The sequence below is a fragment of the Mytilus californianus genome, unplaced genomic scaffold (genome assembly GCF_021869535.1).
Source record: "Mytilus californianus isolate M0D057914Y unplaced genomic scaffold, xbMytCali1.0.p SCAF_10, whole genome shotgun sequence".
NCBI classification, from domain to species: domain Eukaryota; kingdom Metazoa; phylum Mollusca; class Bivalvia; order Mytilida; family Mytilidae; genus Mytilus; species Mytilus californianus.
This window is the reverse complement of record NW_026262582.1, coordinates 71,887,334-71,902,442: the sequence shown is the minus strand read 5'-3', so window position 1 is coordinate 71,902,442 and position 15,109 is coordinate 71,887,334.

Genomic DNA, 15,109 nt, shown 5'->3' with positions numbered 1-15,109 from the left:
ACCACAATGTATTTAAATGGGTAATTATGGTTGCAAACTCCATTAGAAATTTGAACTGAGATTATGACCATATCTTGAGGAAAAGATTTTTTTTGGGAAAAAGGGAAAAGGGGGAGGTGAAACAAAACTTGGGGGGGACAATTTTTTCTGATTTCAGATTTCAGAAACTAAAAAGAAAATTTCTTCAAAAATTATTTTTTTTTGCAAAAAAAAAGGGGGAGAGGTCAATTAGCAACAGCATAGTGTATTGCACAAAAGCAAAAAAATTGAATATAAATTGAAATCATATAACAAATTCTTTGTTCTTTGAGTACAGTTTTTCTGTTTCAGAAACCTATTATGTGTCAAATATTGAATTAGAATCCAAATTCAGTCCTGTATCAAGTGCTAATATTGTGTCCATATTTGCCCCAACTGTTCAGGGTTGGACCTCTGTGGTCGTATCCAGCTGCGCTCAGCGAAGCAATTTATTGGTTATTATCTTGAATATTATTGAAGAAAAAGATAAACTGTAAACAGAAAAATGTTCAGCGAAGTAAGATCTACAAAAAAAGTTTTTATGACCAAAATTGTCAATTGACCCCTTAAGGAGTTATTGCCCTTTAAGGACAATTTTACACAAGTTGTTTATGTTTTTTGACTTTAAAAATCTTCTCAAATGAATCTAGTATAAATTTTTGTATTTTATTTCCTAGTACATCAAGAAACATAGACACTATGGCTAAAATGGAACATATGGATAAAATGCATTTATTTGCTTTTGAAGAAAATATGACAGATATAATGAGCATTTCAATGGCATTTTTAAGCCACTCATTAATATATATTGAAAAGCAAAAAAAAATCATTGATGAAAGATTCAAGCAAAAAAATAACAGGTTAGCGATTCACGCTCTTGAGAGCCTCTTGTTTATTTTCAAAAATTAATAAACATTAGAGGATTATTTTTCCTCGAGCTCATCTATAAACCGGGGGTAACTGCTAAAAATAAACAATTCCCCAAATCCTATTAACGAAAGATGAATTAAGATTCCGACAATACGGTAAATATAAAGGATTTTGGTCAGTAAACTTGTGCAAATTTTGGCTCGGAGAACAAGTAGTGTGTTCCTGCGAAGAAAATTCGAATTTTTTTCATAATACCTATTTGGTCAAAATCCTCATATATTCAGAGTGTTTAAAATAACCAAACGAATATAGGCTCCTTAGTCCTAGTACTCATAGAGTCCGGAACATAACCACATATTAAATACCTTTGTGTGTGCTAGTTTCATGTCCCACTACTGATGAATTAACTTTATCTTGCCGGAAGCCCCCTTTTTTACATTACTTTCTTTGAATGTCGTTTTTTTTAATAATTTTGTAATTCTTGAACAATATTCAAAACAGATCCAGTTTTTTATTATATCCCCCCCCCCCCTCGATTTCATACTGAGCTGAAATTATCTGTGATGATAATTTTCTTCCGGGTTTAGAAAGATTCTTTTTTTAGACATTAACGCAGTCATGTTAGAGAGCACCCTAGTCCAAATAATTATGACGTCTTGGAAGGCTATTTTAAATTTTTGCTTTGACGTCCTCCTGCGACGTCATAATGCTGAAGCCACCATTTTCGGTTGGACTTTGAGAGCATATTTTGTTCTCAACTTTGAGACCCAATTTAGCCATAAAATTTTGCATATATAAAAATTCTTACCTTTTATGTGTTTGTTTGTGCAAAATATTTCCAATAAATCCCTACAGTAATAATGAAAAAAGATACAATTCTATCCTATTTTGACATACCCGAATTTTCGGAACCTTAGTTTTATATTATCCAGAAATTCAGGTCTGTCAATTTTTACCGACTTTGGTTCAAAAATATATTTTATACTCCTAAAATGAAGCATCTTGAGGAAAAATCAGGTAAACGTTTTAATAAAGCAGTAAATTCCCTCTCAAAGTCCAACTGAAAATATGAGTTCGGCGTTATGACGTTGATGTAAGGCGTCAAAGAAAAAAAATATAATAGCCTTTCAAGACGTCATAATTATTTGGACTAAGAACACCCTTTTTTCTTTGAAAGTTCACGTTACCGGTTACGATCAAAGATACAAGATTAGATTTTCTTTAGTAAAATATATCTATAGCCATAATACACTTCATAGTGTATTCAGCATATGTTTACATTAAATAAAATCTCCTCTTGTACCTAAGGTTAGGAACACTCGCAGATGAATTCTTTAGCTACACGGACCGGTTAAATGTAATATTTACAAGTTTTTTTTTCTGATTTGTGCAGATAACTTGGGAACTATTTACTTGGAATGAGTAGAAAATAGCTTTTAACCACTGGTTAAGCGACTATAACCAGTGGCTAACTAACCATACTTCAATTTTGTTTTCGAGCAATTGAAAAATAGCCAACGGATAGTAGACCACTTGATAAGATAATTATCCATTGGATAAGCTAACCAATGGCTAAATTTAGCCATAGTTTTGAGCAACCCAGTCCATGCAACTTTCATTGATTCAACGGACGTTTTCTGGTGTCTTTAAAAACTCATCAATAATATAATTCAATTGTTATTGAGAGTCATTATAACATTAGAGTAAAAGGAAAACAAAATTAATATGTGCATTCAAAGAAGTTATGCATACAATAGCATAGGTCAACGAATGAAATAAGCACTTTCTTGCGTTAAATATAATTTTTTGTCGAGGTTATATTTTTTTTATTTCTTTAGGCAGGAATACCCTCTGATCAGGTAATGTTTTTGACAGAAGCGGAAGCCGCATTCACGTATTGTCATCATTTACCAGATCAAGACCACTACCAAAAACTAAAAGACGGCACTGAATATATGGTTCTTCATCTTGGAGGTACTTTGAGGTTCAATATGACATTTATCTACACTCACGAGTTTTGATATTTATGTGGGTTTTTTTTCAACTAGTGATTCGGAGTCTTGTGTTCATTTTGTAAAATAGACATTTGCATAATTTAATTTATAATAATGCGATTCATATTTTAGTTAACTGTAGTACAGTGTTTATTCGACTACGATGAATCGTGTGTTTGATCCACAATTTTGTTTGTTTTCTTTCCGATTATAGTTAATTCGTTATGAGCTCAAACCTCAATTGAAGAAAACCATATTTGTCATTCGGATTGGGTTTGGATATTTTTTTTTATTAAAGTTGCTGTCGCATAACTGTGAAACCAAAAATTTCTTATATATAAGTGAAAATAATATGAGATCCATTTGTTTGTTGGTGTGTGTTATAAAAAATGTCTGTTAATAAATACTCAGCAATTCACTAAGAAACACATACAAAACATTTCAACAAACAGAGGTCCAACTATGTATAATGACGAATGTTTAAAAAAAATATTCGTTGCTAAACAAATAATAAAAAAAACGATAAATTAGTGCATAACTGTTGAATTAAATGCAACTGCTGATATCATATTGAATGTATGGCCTACTGATGATTTTTTGTTTATTCAAATACTATTTCATGATATTAGGTTGTGGTTCTAACATAACAGTCCTCAAGAAAGATGGTAATCAATTAGTAGAAAAATATCGGACCACCGGCAATGATTGCGGTGGCACATCAGTTAATAACAGCTTTATAGAATTGTTAGTTAACATATTTGGTTCACAAGTGATGACATCACTAAGAATGGAAGTCCCATCTGGCCATTTTGGTCTTGAAAGCGAAATCGAAACCATAAAACGGAAAGTTAATGGAAAACATGCTAAATTTATACGAATTCCAATCAATGAACTCGATAGTTTATGCCAAGAATACCACAATAAGGATGTATATGATGTAACTAATAGTTCTATATACGACGATGCCATTAAGTTTAACGGACGTAGAATACAAATTTCTTCTGATATACTCCACAACTTATTCAAGCCAACAACTGACAAGATCATTTACCTGATGGAAAACGTGTTTGAGGATTATAAAGATTCATATAAAATAACGGATGTCATCATGGTTGGCGGTTTCTCCCAATGTATTGTAGTTCAAGATGCTGTGAGAGAAAGGTTCTCGAATAAAAACATCAGTATACCGGAAGAACCTGATATAGCAGTGGCGAAAGGCGCAGTTGTATGTGGACATCAACCATACCAGTACATTCAGATTTCATCGTCTGAGGTAAGAAAATGTTTTGTTTGTGTGTTTTTGCTGACATTTTTTATAAAACGAAATGAATATTTATGTTTACTGTAATTGTGAGAATAAAATAAAAACTATTTAAAAAATATCGACCGCCAAGGCAAATTAAAAAAGGAGAAAACTGACAAAATTAACAGAACAAATGAAGAACAACTGCAAATATTCAAGACTTGGTACAGACATTTTCCGAAAAAATTACTGGGTTAAACCTGGTTGTTTAGCTAAATAAACCTCCCACTTGTATTCTAGTTGATTATAGTTCCGTTATATTGATATAATTCGGTGAGAATCTCAAATAGATATACTTGTAAAGTAGTCTCAATGAAACATGTACGACGGAAAACATTTCAAATTACATATCAAAAATAGAATATACAACACACAGACAGTTACTGTGTTGTCTATCGTGTATCAAGAGCTTTCACTCGGATTTTCAAAAAGCGGATCGAGGGACATAGCTTCATTATGGGGGACCTGCAGTGAAACGAAAGAAAAAAGTACATTAAAAAATTAAAATTTTCCAACGTACAATGAAGGTCCTCTGACAAACGGTTCCGTCCGTTACTTTTTTTTCAAAATTTGTTAATACCATCATTTATATGAAATTGAGAATAAAAATTTGGAAATTGTCAAAGAGACAACAACCCGACCATATAGCAATAAACTTATTCCAGTTTATTACAAACGAGAGATGCAATATACAAAGTGAAAATTTATTCTCATAAGTCCAAAAAAGAAAAAAAGGCGATGCAATGTAAAAAAAAAAACAACGGAAAACGACAAAAAAGACAAAACAAATTTACAGTATACAATAACACAATATAGATCTTAATAAAAATAGATGCGGTATAAGTTACCAATGAGAAAAAATATACAACAAAGTACAAATTAAGTTGATGTAAGCAGCTTTAGGCAACCATTTACCTTCAACATACTGTAGAGTTGGCTATTAAAGAACCCGACACGAAAATATGAAACAATTTAAGCCTAATTTATAACAAAATAATTTCCGAAAAAAAGATATAACAGACATGAACAAATGACAATTTCTGACCTAAAAGCTCCTGGCTTTCGAAATGCATATAAAGAATGTGGCGGGGTCAAATATGTATGGGAGCGCTGAACCCTCCCCTAACCTATGTTTGTTTTGTATAATCATTTGATATTTGCTAAAATAAAAAGACCGGTACGACTGAGCAATTCAAACCTCTCTAAAAACCTGCAGGGATCTTGGATGCCCTGGGAAGATTAGCTGATCATACCTCACGCGTGACACTCGTCGTGTTGTTCATGTCAGTTAAAATTCAGTGAAAAGTCTAATTCGGTACGTCAATTACGAGGAAAAGAGGAAGGGATGTTAATGACGACAGTTGGAACCTATCCGTCTTCATCTGTGCAACATATATTTTAAATAGTTGCAGTTCAAGATAGTGCCAGGTAAAAATGTATATCAGAGAGCGCAATGTAACAAAATAAAAGATGGATATCAATAGGCCGTATTAATAATAGACCATAAATAAATTCGCAGTATTTACTTTCATAGAACTGATATTTTGGTCCTCACACGATCCCAAAGTATTCCTTAAACTTTAGTTTAAGTTAAATAAAGGTGTCGCATTTGTTAATACGTCGTATATAGTTTGTGGAGATATCGTTAACATTTAGGTTCAATCTGTTGTTTAAGTTTCTTTAGACATGAATAATTTTGTCAAGTCTTTATGGAATTATATGAAGTTTTGACAAACGACAATATTTATAGCATTTTTTCAATTCTAACTTTCTATTTTACTAAAAGATCGGAATCTGTAATTCAGTGGTTGTCGTTTGTTGATGTACTGTGAATTCATTTATTTGGGTACCAATTTTCTTGGATTGAGACAAATTGTATTTTCGTTAATATTTGATTTCGTTATTTGCCAAACTTTGCATACAGGCCTAAAGAAAATGTGTACTTTGTCGAATATTGAAATTCGTGATTCACCTATACCAACAAAATCCACGAAAATTGATATCCCACGAATAATAATGAATCCACAGTATTTTTGTTTTCGTTTACTGTTGTACATACATCAGGAGCTTGGTTTTTCATGTTTTCTCGTTTAATTGTGTTACATTTATCATTTCATTCTATAGCTTATTATAACGCGTTGGTTTTGCTCATTGTTGCCGGCCGTACGATGACCTTAAATTTTTAACTTCTACGTCAGTGTGGAAATAGTAAATTCTTTATTTGCGAAACAAACAAAAACCAATTTTGGTCATAGCAAATACATAGACAAAACAAACATCAGAAAAACTGGACATTAATAGAATACATGTTAAAAACAGTTATTGGTCTCCTTTCCTCAGTTCTAATGACTCTTTAATAAAAGAAACAACTGTTTTTATATCATTTGGTGTTGATGGATTTAGTTAAGTGTATTAGAATTGACATATTTTTATATATAATATTTTAGAAAAAATTCTCTTTTATTTTTGTTAATATTACAGTTAATAATGTTATCTTTGCAATTATTTTTTCAATCAATAAAGTTTGTAAGCATAGATAATTCAGCGTATTACCGAAGGCAATCATTTCGTTGAAAATGTGATGAATGTTGTCAGTAATGATAAAAAACGAACAAGTACTTGAAAGAAAAACCTTATTTTTCAATATCCCGAAAATCAATAGAAAACAGCAATTGATTATTTTCACAAATCTTTGATGGGTTCGAGTTCTTCAGTCTATTTTTTTGCAGAAAAAACTAAAAAATAAACTTCACGAATTTAAGAACCCACGAACATATTACTTTTGCTCACACCACGAAAATTGACACCCATGAGTAAAAGTACTTCTCAGAAGATTTTGTATCGATCTGGTTAACAAAAATGCAATAGAATCTGTCTTTCAAAATTGATTCTCAATCAATAGGTATTTTAAAATGCGAAGGGCAGATTTTTTACATCAGCAAACACAAATGTTCTGATATGTTTCCTTCCATTGTTTATAATTTGCTTCAGGGAGTTCAACCTTTCGTACTCAATAATCGACAAGACACCAACGCGCAAGATCAGTTCCAATTCGAAGCATCTCATTCTATTCTGCTAACCTTTGGGAACAAAGAACATTAATGAATACGATTTTATCGATGTTCAAAACTACGATTGAATTTAGGAGTGTGTGAACTATCTGCAAAGTAAACGCCAACCTCGCTCATCGATAAGACGTATGAACCGACCGGATCCATCGCAATCAATGTGTTATCAGAAAAAGGAAGAGTTCAAGATGCTTTGCGACGATTGTTTGTCTAAACGTCACGATATGATTACCATATATCAATCGATAACAAAGACAAAGACAATGACAGAATTACAGAATCAAACCATGAATAAATGTTTTGTGATTGGTTTCTCGAATAGTACGCAAACAAATAATTATTTGGTATGTAAACTGGGTTCTGATGTAAACTGTGATAAACTTTTATTAACTCTCATTACGTTGAGTCTCTATGGGAGACGTAATGAGCAAAGGATATTTCGCATGTATTCATATTTCAACATAGAAGGCTTCCGCTACTTCTGATAATGTCTATTGAGTATGTCATTCAAGATATAAAAATAACGTTGAAATTTAATGATGAAGTTTTGTTTAGATTATAATACACCAATCGGCGTAAACTATTAAAATACCTTGTTTCTTATTTCAACCTTTTGCAGTTTGTAAAACTATCTCCTTTGATACTGACAGTCACTGTTTACTAAACGCCAATAATACGTGTTCATCAGATGTCTAAAGTGTTCAACGATGTTAGTTGATATAGACGGAATGATCTTTGTGCATATGTATTATCTTGAGCAGTGGAACTCTCTTGTGAAGAATAAATACCATATCAAGCTCGATATCCAAACCAACTATTTACAAAGCCGTGTAGACCAACTATCCTTTAGTGTTGAACATGTGATAGACCAAATGATGGAAACATGAAAAAGGCTTTTGATCTAGTTTCCAAATAATCTTTCAAATTATACTACAGATTCCATCATAATTATAACCACTTGATGATATCATTAATGTGCTGTCCATCGAACCATGGATGCAGTGTTTTCAAAGCAGTATTAAATTATAAACAAAATGTCATTGATGTGTTCACCATACAACTTTTGACGCTAATCATGCGTTTAGAAAATTATCTGACGAAATCTGTATTTTATTTAGAAGTGACCCCATTATTTTCTAAGAATGCACAAAGGAAATTTAAAATGTTGACACTTACAGACAAGAAACGTAAGAACCATAGGACTTTGACAAGTATAGAGATTACTAGAAATAGGCACACTATACCAAGAAAACTGAAACATCAATGTTAGATCAGAACTATGGAGAATAAAAAATCTGATCATAACATTCTGTACGAAAGAATTTTGTGGTAGTATGTTACTGGTGGATAAATATCGAACCAAACATCTGCCTTTTTCCATGTTCCGTATGTTCTTATGTCATGCCTACTGTATAACTGTACTAGATATACATTATTCTTATCATACTGTAGCTTATAATTTTAATGTGTGGCTACAGCCTCCTGCTCTATGTTCAGTTTTTCAGACGCTAAAGCGTTAATGTGTTGTGCCTACCCTTTCAAATGTTCGAATATTACCCGTTGAACATTTGGATGTTTACGCACACGGTGGAAAGAAATTCTCCGTTTTGCCATTAGTCTATGATATTGATATTTTCCTTTTGAAGATATGGAATGAGAAAACAAATAAATCAGCTTCAAAGTTTTGACCTTCGTCAGCATTGCTTTTCGTCCGCTTGTTGAATTCCCTTTTTGCAAATAGATGCAGCAGGATAAACCGGTGTTCAAAAGTCATAAATCCATTAAAAAAAGTAACTTTAACCACGGGAAACACATCAACTTTAAGAGGAAAACAAAGCAACAACAGGAACACTGAAGTCCAACAAACACAAACGCCAACATACATAGAAACGCACTATTGATAACAACTTCCATACTCCTAACTTGGCACTGAACATTGCAACTGTAGGACTGCTCAAACCAACGACTGAACAAACACTTTCTTTATATTCTTCTCTTTATTTCTTCATTGACAGTGATCTCACGTACTGGTGATATATTATTTCCATTGTATTTGTTTGATTGTTCATTTCCCTTGTATGAACTATTTTTAACTTTCTGTTCATTTTTCTCCTTTCCCTTATTTGCTGCTTTATATTTAGGTGAACATGATTGTGTCTGCTGATGATTGCATGTTCATCTTTTTTCTTTAATGATGGGCGTGTTTGTTATTCTCTGACAAATTGTGTTTCCTTACTATTACTAGTATTTCATTTTTTTTTAATAAATATCAGAACATACTGACACAACTAAGCCACCTAAATACAAATGATTTCCAGGATCTAGTTTCTCTCGGAACATTTGCTTCCTATGAAAACAGGGTGTATTTGGCTGGACCTTGTAACATAGGAAAATCTTCTTTAGCAAGTATTTTAATTGGTGAAAAAATTCAAAAGATCTGGATTTCAACTGATGGGCTAATAATTCATTTTGGTAGAAACGGAATCGATTTGAAACATAGAAAAATGATTCCACTGAAAAAAGGTAAGTACAAATCAATTATCTGGTGTTTTTTTTTTTTTTTTCGATTAACACCGTTTTTAGGATATATCATTTAGAAAGTGTTTCCATCAGCAAGACTAAGAACTCTTGTTTCTTTTATGGTGACTCGTCAAATAGTATATACGATATCAATATTTACACATGTGTTTAAAGCTAAACATAACTTGAATGAATCGGAAACTTTACTAGACTATTAGTATTTCTTATCTTTATCTATTTTATTTAATTGAATTCAAATCGCTTTATGCGAAATGATTGCTCACACAAACATTTGTATAAACACACATGATACCATTTTTAGATTAAAAACGCTTCAATGTTATAATCGTATTTTTGCAACATTGCAAACAAACAAAGTACGTCTAGTTCATCGATAAATGAATGGATAATGAGCTGTATTGTACTAATTTGAGTGTTTGTAAAATAATCAGGTAGTGGTGATGTTTTAACGAAACTGCTACTTGGAAATCCTGAAATGAATGAACAACATGGGCTGTCTGATGTTTACCAGATGCATCTGACTGACAATGAAGATAATACGAAAGTCGATACTATTCCATTACAAAAGATGAGCCAGACTGAGCAAGCATTTACAAAATCACCAAAGATTGATCCAGTGCATCACAAACAACAGGACAGAAAACAGATTCCAACATCTAGACAGACCTTTACTGTTGGACGCCAAAAAGTGCCACCAAAACCTGATCTTAACAAAATGCAAGACTTTCAAAAACAATCAGTTTATACTGCAAAATCTATTCAAGATGACATATTAGAAAAAATCAAGAAGAAGTCTTACATGATGGACATAGCACCGTCAGATTTAGTCGATTTTGGAGGACAAAGATCATTTGATATGACACACCAGTTATTCATCCAGCACAGGGGAACGTTCATTCTGTTTTTTGATGGACGTAAAGGCCTTTATACAGAACTGGAAGAATATCCACAAGGAGACGTTACAGCAGCATGTAAGTTATTTACATTTTTCATTAAGATAAACATATTTTTTTTCAATTACTATTATGAAGTATATCAATACATATATATTGCTATAAAAATGAACTAGTATGGTTCATACTTTAAACTTGTTCATTTCGCTCAAATTTGCATAATAAGTACATATCACCTTCACATGTTCAATTGTATTTCCAAAGCACAGACGTCTGTTATATCCTTTAGCTTATAATAACAACTTACGACATAACAAATGCGCCAAGATTCGAAGTCATTATTGGCGCCGGTTTTATTTTAGACAATATATAATTGGTTGCACCTGTCCTAAGTCAGGAATCTGATGTTCAGTAGTTGTCGTTTGTTGATGTGGTTCATAAGTGTTTCTCGTTTCTCTTTTTTTTATATGGATAAGACCGTTGGTTTTCCCGTTTGAATGGTTTTACACAAGCAATTTGTCGGGTCCTTTAAAGCTTGCTGTTAGGTCTGAGCCAAGCTATGTGTTGAAGACCGTACTCATAACACATCTTCTTATATCTATATATTATTATAACATTAGTGTAACAGGTTACCAATTCAACACTGTAATAAGATCTTGTGCAATGCCAAAAGAGATCTCTTAAGATTGCTTTTGTTGGTATAAATATTTTTTTTATCATTTAATAAAATCATACATTTTTTTTCTCACACATATGCACGTTCATAGTTCTACAATCTGTCGATCCTTCATTCATTTGCATTGCACAAGGTCATGTTATTCTCTGTTTGTTATGGGCGTCTTCACATTTAATTCATTAGATGCTGGATGTGTAAACCCCGCCACCTGTTTGCGCCTGTGCCACGTCAGGAGACAGATGCCTTTGCTAGTCTTCTATATTTTTCTAATTTTAGTTCATTTATATGTCTTCCAGTTAAGTGTGACGTCCATTTTCGCTTAACTAAATCACTTTCGGAAGCGGGATTTTATCGCTGTGTTGAAGACCCATTGGTGGCCTTCGGCTGTTTGTTTGTCTCTCTGACACATTCCCCATTTCCAATCTCTATTTTATGATTGATTGATATAATTTACCTTAGATTCATGATTTTTTTTATGTAAGTTTTTGCCTGTTAAGTAGTAGTCAGAAACTGCGAGTTGTCTCAGATCTGTACTTTGTGTCCTTTTTGTTGTAAGGGATGAGGATGGATAAACACCCAACCACGTCCAGTCTGTGTTTATATTTGTTGTTCTTACAGGTATGTATCGATCTGATGAGTTAAGCCTTTTTTACTCATGTATTAACTTTTGTCTTATGTTGTGCAGTTACACCACTTTCCAAGATTAAAGGGAGAGTTGAACGCTCACAATCATGTTAAACCACATTCTAGCCAAACTTTAACATACGAGGAAAACTGTGAAATCTTTAAAGAAGTCTTTAGATATATAAAAAAATCAAAAAGATTCCTTGTAGTATAATCAAATAAGATATGACTGAACAAAAAACATCGTGTCCACAGAATTTCATTTATTTTTATTCTTTATATTTGTATTATTTAATATTTTTTCTTTTCTTTATATTTTTTCTTTTCTTTTCTTTTTCTCAATTCTCTATCCTTTTCCTTGTTAATTGCGTTAGGCTTTTTTTTTTTTTCTTTCTTTCTTTTTCTTCTCTGACTGTGCAAATGCCTCATTTTACTATTACCTTTAATATATATATACTGAACTGTGCATGCTCTGTATAATTGTTATTGTAATATTATGTAAAGGAGAAGACTTCATAAGTTGGTTAAACTTGTGTCCGATCCTTTTTGTATCTATGAGCAAATAAAATCGTTATAAACTCAAACCACATTCTATAAGTTCCTGTCCCAAGTCCGGAGCCTGTAGTTCAGTGTTTGTCGTCGGTTCAGTCTGTCATATTTGTTTTTCGTTAATTGTTTTGTTATATATTAAGTCGTTATTTTTCTTTATTGACCTTTTCATCTTTTTCATGTCGGTGCTTTTTATAGCCGTCTATTTGATATCGGTTTCCTCGTGCGTGAAGGCCTTACGGTTGCCTGTAATTATTTACATCCGCTAGATTTGAAATTTGGTTGATAGTTGTCTCATTTGCAATATTACCTCCCCGCTTTCATTTTTTCGAAAATCAGGCATTTTCATTCCTGACCTTTAACTTTGATTTGACAAAAGTTGCACCGTTCGAAAGATATACGACCGTCCAAACAGAAAGGACACATAATCAGCTTTCGAATTATATATAATAAAGCCGTATGTTAGTTGTGACATAGAAGTCTTTCACTAAAAGTCGAATGACTATTGAGGATAAGGAGTATTATAGGGTTTCTTACTCCGATCATTTCAGTGTTTAGAATATTATTATAGATTTTTTTCTTCGGAAATTCACGATGCAGTTTAAGCAACAAGGAAAACATTTTTTTTTTAATTTTGAAATACGACTGATTATTAATTAACTGACTAACTATATATTTGTATAATTATGTATGTAGCTTTTTGGGGGTCAGCAAAGTATTTATATATAAAGTCCTTTGTTTCTTAATAACAAAAAAAAACAAGATAACACAGAGGATTTTTCAACAGGCTTGTTATCAAACTACATATTTCTATGTTTGGCTCACCAAATTCCCTTTCAAAACATAAATCCCGAGTGTATTATTCTTGTGGCTTTTCTAAAGCTGTTTTTTCCAACCTTATACTGATTGCATACAATTTTTAAAGTATAACAGCTAAAATACTATTCTTTTGCAGATGGCGTAATTTTGTGTAACTGTATGGGTTGTTATGATTGGCTTGACAATTAGTAACAAGGGTGATTGCAGTAAATTGGTCCTTAGTACTAAATGAAATATGTTATTTGGTTGTTTTTTTGTGATTAACAATTGAATCACAGTCAAATTTGTAGGTTTTCACTCAATTCTATAATTTTCACTAGAATATCTAGGAAAACTTCAAAATGAGTTAAATAATTGAAGTCTTTGTTCTAAAAGTGTGTCATTGTCCCACACATGGTTTTAATATTTAGAAGACAAAGTATGCAAAAATGCTGACGACTTGTAAAAGAAGAAAATGTTCGTCCTTGATCTTTCGTTTCGATTTGATAGAAATTGCACCGTTTGAATATTTGACGATCGGGCTAATAAGAAAGTACAGAGGATATGCTTTCAAATGGTGTATGATTAAGCTCAAATTATGTGAGTGCATTAAACTTAAAAGAAGTAATATCTTTTTGAATTGAAACTTAAATACAAATATATAGTAACATAGGTTCGTGTCATTCAAAGGAATACGAAATCATGCTAATCCACGTAAACACGTTATCTTTTCTGGAAGAGGTTGTTTCCTTAGACACAGTGTCTTATATGTGCTTTAAAATCATCAAGTTAATACTTGGTACTATACATAAACTTTCCAAAACACCAGGCGGAGTACATAAGTGGTGTGTTACATGCTTAACGGACAACACAATTTCAAATCAAATTCTTTACGGAATGTTAATCCTTAAAACGAATTTTTCAAACATACGGAAATCTTCAGTGTACGCTTTGGTAGTCACTCATGATAAACGACGAAAACTTAACGAAAGAATGAATAACCATATACTGTGAACTCATTATTATACGTTGGATACCACTTTTTGTGGAATTCATTGGTAATGGGGAACCTCAAATTTAAATGTTCAACGAATTACACATTTTCTATAGGCGTTGTATGCTAAGATTGGCAAAACCACGGAACCAAGTATCCTCAAAAATGCATTTTTGCTTCAATCCTTGAAAATTGATACCCTTGAAAATAAAGGAATCCACAGAAGGCGAACCATATGCATTCTTATTGCGTTTTTTTTTAAAGAAAATTTATAATTCTACAGAAGTTCCCGTATTGAGTACACCATATCGCTAATAAAACTATGATGTCTTGTTTCGAAATTTATCCGAAGCTACGTATGCATCGACAAACTGATGCTCTAGGTATTTTATCAATTCACAGATGCGATAATATCAACAATTACAATTGTGTAAAACCTTTGTCGCAATAAACTCTCATCCAACATATACACTAGATGCAGTTCTAATCGTGTCTATAAGTGGTTTGATGGGACTTAAGCTACATCTGAATATCGGTTACCAAAACTTCACAAGAATGATATATTGCTGAGTTGTCAAGATCGTCCACATCATTTTAAAGGCATTCTAACAATTATTTGTACGGTAAAATATGGCATTCACAATCATCGTGAAAAGGTATATACAAAAGTGATGTGAATCAGATGCGGATTCTGAAAAAAAAATCGAATGATCTACTCCAAAATCATCAATAACATTCTCATAATTTTGCATTTATATCATTATCACTAATGTTGTTTATG